We start from the raw sequence: 6,128 nt of genomic DNA, 5'->3' as shown, positions 1-6,128 counted from the left end.
GTTCGTATTAATTGTTTACATTTTATTAGTACTGTACATGGTTACATTTTAAAACATACATTAACAAATACATTTACTGGCGTAATCAAGTTCTTGTAGTACACCAATCAATTAAATCTCGCATTACAATGATGGGCTGAATCCTAAATATACCAAAAGGGTTTTGTTATTTCGCGGCTACTTTTGTACAGCGTCAGGCACACAATCACACAATTGGTTATACTTTAGTACGATATACGATATGACATTTTTCGTGTGCTTATATGAACACAAGAGGGTCATATATTTCGACGTTAATTTCTATTTTAATACTATAATATGGTTTGCTGGTTGAATAATATTCACATGGACAAGTGTAAATAAGTATAGTGAAATAATTACATAAACTATGGTAAAGTTAATCTTTTCAATGAGCCATATACATTGCGAATTACTTGAATATCTTTTATACATAAATCATATAAATTGCTGGACCAAGTAGTCATATTTTCCCTTATACGATTACAAGAAATTCACTTTCCAACGGTATTCCTAAACAACGTTATTGGTTGGTTAAAAATACTAATATTTACATCATTGAAAGCATATTGATTAACTTTGGTAAAAATAACCGTTTACATGAGTTATATACATTGCTAGTTGCTTCGTATGAATGTCTTTTATAGTTTATACATAAATCAGCTGGGCCAAGTAATATCTCCATTTACAGATCCTATAAACAGATTGTAAATGCTATTTTTTCATATCAGAATGATCTTTCAAGGCAAATACACTAAAGTAAGTACATGTGTTGAGCATTATCTATCAAACAAAAATACAATTGATAGCAGACACATATTGTAAATTTATCTAAAAATATATACGTCAATATTTTACAATGTTCTGTTCTTTTTGAGATAAATATATATCAAATGCATTTTTTTCTTCTTCAAATTTGAGTATAATATATCAAAATTGAATGGTAAACAAGTCCATTGACTGGTATTGTAATTGCTGAAAGAAACTCTGTGTTTTAGGATTTCGTTAGTTTCAGTCCCAATCCACGTCATCAAAAAGAATACAACAAAGAATTACTACCTCTTATCTCTGGCCAATACAATATTTATTTATCATCTATTTATGATGTTTTCTTTAAAAAGCAGGGTAGTCACATTCAGTACCACAGAGGGCGTGCTTCAAAAGTTAGCCCTGCTTTGAACAAAATAACATATTAAACATAAGAAATACTTGGCAATGATAGTACCAGCTTTTAAATGAAACGAAAACACAAACAAAATATATGTGATTTATACAAAGCAAAAGAAAACAAAAAGTTATATCAATTATAGTAAATTACTAAATAAGTGACATTATATTTCAATCAAGAGATGGATTTAGTGTGCAATTGAGCGAGCTTTTGAAAATATCAGTGAGACGTATCATTTTGTCATAAACACTATTTACAAAAATGTTTTATTAAACAACACTACAAGAGAAAGATATAGCTGTACAAATTCACGTCGTCATCCAAACATCGCTCACTCAGTGGCCTCTTCCATCGGTGCCTGATCATCCTCGCATTCATCATGGACTTCGTGTACCTTCTCAACATTGTTGACATCATCCTCCTGGGTCTTGGTAGCCGCGGTATCCTCTGCAGGCCGTGGTCGTTCACCGTTGCACTTTCGAAGTCGTTTGTCGTGTTTCTTTCCCTTCTTCTCATGACGACCGAATCCACGTCGTCCATGACCACACCCATGGTGATCGTATGGAAAGAAGAGCCATGGAGGGGGAAGTTGAAATTGACCTTCAGGAAGCTCAAAGTCGTCATCGTTGTCGCATCCAGACGTCGCTAGCTCGTCTTCATCTGATCTCTGACGTCGATGATGATGGCAGCAGTGACTCCCTTGTTGTTGTTTCCAAGCTTTCTTCTGTGCCTTGACCCACTGTTTCATGGACTTCTTGAAGAACTTTTTGGCCATGTGACGGTTGCCATGGCAATCGGAGAAGCGGTGATGAGAGTGATGCATGGGAGGAAACGGTGGTCTGTTGAATCCAAGGAGATGGGGTGGCATTGGTGGAGGTATCATAGAATGATGGGGAGCGGTTTGGCAATGGTGCTTGTGCTTGCCATGGTGATGCTTATGATGACCACGCCTATTTCTGCATCCATGTTTACCATGGTGACATGTATGCTGGGATGATGCCTTCTCTTTGTCCAACTCTGTACCGTTAGCTTTAGTGGTTTCTTGTTGAGCTTGGTCAGTGGCTTGCCCTTCCGTCTCAAGAACCTCGCCATCATGCGGCTGTCGTCCTTGGACATCAACGTCGGGTGCGTTCTGCTCATCATCGCTCTCGCTGCTACTGCTGCTCGACGATGATTCACTTGATCCACTACCATCTCGTTTACGTCTTTCCTTCAGATGACATTCATTCATTTGCTCCGCCATTGACGTCACATACTCGTCATCATCGTCGACAAAGAATCTACCAGATCCCCTTCCATTTCGACCTCGGCCTCGTCCACCATGTCCATGTCGTTGTCCCCTACCTCCGAAGCCAAACCAACCTCCATGATGTCCACGTCCGCCCCCTCTACCTCCGAAACCAAAGCGGTGCCCGTGATCCATCCCGTAAACACCCGACGGATCCGTCATCATCGCCATCATCATTGCCCGACGTCGCCCACGACCTCCACCAGGCATCCAACCACACGGAGCTCCATGACTGAAATGATCTCCTCCACAATGTTGCTCTGCGTCGAAATAGGAATCATAATCATTTCCTGGTTTCTCCGTGCTAGTGCCCGCCTCGCCACGGTCGTGCATAATGATACGTGTCACCTCCTTTGTTAGATAGACACTATGACTATAAATTGGTTGAATAGCTGATCAAAGCCAAAGAAGTAGAGAATATCAGTTTTGGTCTAAGACTGTATCAACACAGGAATTCTCTGCAAAAAGAACAAAATGACGATCAGCTAGGTAAGCACGAACTGTATTAGTATCGATCTGATGACCAGGAAGCGAATGAGTAAACTACTCGTTCCTGTCCCTATTTATACCTTCCTGTACTGATGCAACGTAGTTGCAACGTTTGCAGTTTCGCTATCGTTTTTATTATCATTGTTGACACGTTTCCGAAACGTACGGTGCCGTGCAAGTGAGTTCTGTTCCACACACGGATAAACAAACGTAAGCACAACGTTTTGCAGGAAGGATGACGTCATTGCTATAAAAGAACAAAGTCGAGTGCAATCACATGATGTTGTTTGTATAGATAATGGTTGACCTGCCGTTTCCTAAACGTACCAAGCCGTACCAGCATGTTCCATTCCACAATCTTTAAGGGGGTGGGGGGGGGGGGGGGTACGTGCCATTCATTACTGCAGTTGATATGAAATCTAGTTATGGACAATAACGGGAGAGAAGGGGATGGGAGAACGACCTATATGGGGAAGAATTTTTTCTTGAAAATTGATAAGTGAAAACAAAACGATCTAACTAATATCTGTTTAATGAGGACGAAAGAGGGGAAGAGAGAGAGAGAGAGAGAGAGAGAGAGAGAGAGAGAGAGAGACAGAGTGGGGGGGGGGGGGGAGAGGAGTTTGATTCATAAAAGAAATAACATTGACATTTTGTATATCAAAACGCACAGTTTATCATTTTGGCAGAATAATAGTGTAAAGGTTGCAATTATCAGATTCACTGTCTGATGGTGATGATGATGATGATTATTATAATAATGATAATAATATACAATACATCTTCATTTGATCAAATTCATGATTATCCATTTTGTAACAGTAATAGTATTTATTTGTTTATTTATTTATTCATGCATGTTCACAATTTCACAATTCATTGAAGTTAACATCACATGAAAAATGAATATAATATAACAAATTATTTTCAATTTTACAATCCATTTGAATTGACTTCAGGTGAAAAAGAATATAACAATATTTTATCAAAGACAAGTTGCAACTAATATACAGTTTGAAGAATGAACACGCAAAGGTGATGAAACACCAACTTTACATCAAATAGCATATCCAAATTAAATGTTAGGAACGAGTCACCAGACTCTAACAAAAGCAGTAGAGTGCCCCCCCCCCCCCGACCTTCCCCTTACAGTCCAAAGTCTAATACTACAACAATACAATGTTGAAACGGACTGTGCACTTTCTCAAGGAGAATGACGTCATCGAATAAAGATAGATTCGGGAGTTTAGGGTCGTGTGCAGTAAAATTGATTACTGGTGGTATACCGTTTCCAAAACGTATCCTTCCGTCTCAACATGTTCCATTCCACAGTCTCCACCAAAGGATTTAAAAAGGTAGCAAAAACGTTCACAATATGATTACATCATTGATAATACACGTACACGTTTATATTTAAATCAAGTTAAAGAAATAATACATTTAAACGAAATAAAAATCTATAGTTTTAGATTATCAAATGCACAAGGGGATAAAGATGTAAAAATAAAGTATAAGTCGAAAGAGAACGGAAATCTATTCTACCTCAAAATAGAAAAGGAATAAGAATGTCATCAGTTGGGCGGAATGAATAATCAACAAGTTTTTCTATAAAATTGCCAAAATCATGAAAATAGGCGGTCGACAAAATATATGCCTCCTGCCCAACTGTTGAATGTACTTATTGAAAAAAAAAAAAAAGTATTTTGAGCATATTTTTGCCTATTCTATCCAACCTTGTTTCATAGACATGTGCATTATGTGCATCACTAAAGGAGGGGGTGGGGGGGGGGGGGTGTACTACGCTTTCACAATATCGATACATTTTATAATTAAAAAAAGAAAATTAAGTTGAGATAGTTGAGATAGTTATTATAATCCTACATGACCCACATCAATTTTAAATTACAGTGTTGGTATATACATTTAAATCGGAGGGATAAAATAAAATAAATAAGTATTCCACTATACGATTTCAAGATTTTGGATACACCTATAAGGGAGGAACGCAAGCCTATTCTGTCTTTCTCCTACTCTCTAAATTTTTGTTTTATTTCCTTTTTTTCTTTTCATGCTTCTGTTTTTTTATATTTTTTATAAATCATTTTAAATCTTTGTTTTGTATTCAATACTTTAATCTTTTAGGATGATTTTTGCAATAGCTCAATCATGTTATTAATTAGTTCCCATCAGATTATTTCTCATATTAATGTTCCCTTCTAACCCTTTTGTCTGTCTGTCTCTTTCTCTCTCTCTCTCTCTCTCGCTCTCTCTCGCTCACTCTCTCTCTCTGTATCCTTCCCTCTCTTTCTTTTTACTACATACTCCATTTCTTTTACTGCCACTCTTCCCTCTGTTCTTCCTCTCCTTCTTAACCTATACCACACTGTAAAAAAATAATAGTCGAAATAACTCAATAAAATTGAGGAAAAAAAATTGCCTTATTTTTATTAAGTAAATATTACCTTCGGCATTTTAAGTAGAATTTACTTATTTTGCTGAATAAATTTTTACTCAGTTAAATCGAGTTACATTAACGTAAATAATTTAAGTATTGTAATCATTTTAGATAATTAAAAAAAGCTATGATAGATTTACATATTGCACAATTTGGTACCCATCTAATCTAACAAGTAACATCCACTAATCATTCACTACTTCTATTTAAGATTAATCACTAATCACTAACACTACTTCTATTTAAGATTTAACCGTATAAATATATATATCTACCCCCCTCACAAACTATTACATACACTTCGATTCGACACATATTGAAAGGCTACAAATTTTATGTATACTTGATCGTAGCATCTTAAAAGGAAAATTGGTTGACAATTTCCTGAAATATCAAGTTTTGATTTGTTTTGAACTGGGTAACAATTAAAAATTGCCTTGTCTTTGCTTAGCCATGTTAAAAAAAAAAAAAAAAAAAAAAAAAAAAAAAAAAAATGAATTAGTAAATGTTTTAAAGTCCTTAAATTTTCATTCAACCACAAAAAAGAATTGTTTTATTTAAAAAAGAGTTTAATTTGGTCTTAGTGAATATTCATAAATTATGTAAATATTTCTATTACGCACTGCATCGGTCCTTACTTTAAAAAGATAAGAATAATCAACATAAATTGTTTGAGTAATACGTATAATTTCTGATTTTGAGTTAAAATT

The sequence above is a fragment of the Strongylocentrotus purpuratus genome, unplaced genomic scaffold (assembly GCF_000002235.5).
Source record: "Strongylocentrotus purpuratus isolate Spur 01 unplaced genomic scaffold, Spur_5.0 spur5_scaffold_13, whole genome shotgun sequence".
Classification (NCBI taxonomy): Eukaryota; Metazoa; Echinodermata; class Echinoidea; order Camarodonta; family Strongylocentrotidae; genus Strongylocentrotus; species Strongylocentrotus purpuratus.
This window is presented reverse-complemented; position numbering follows the sequence as displayed.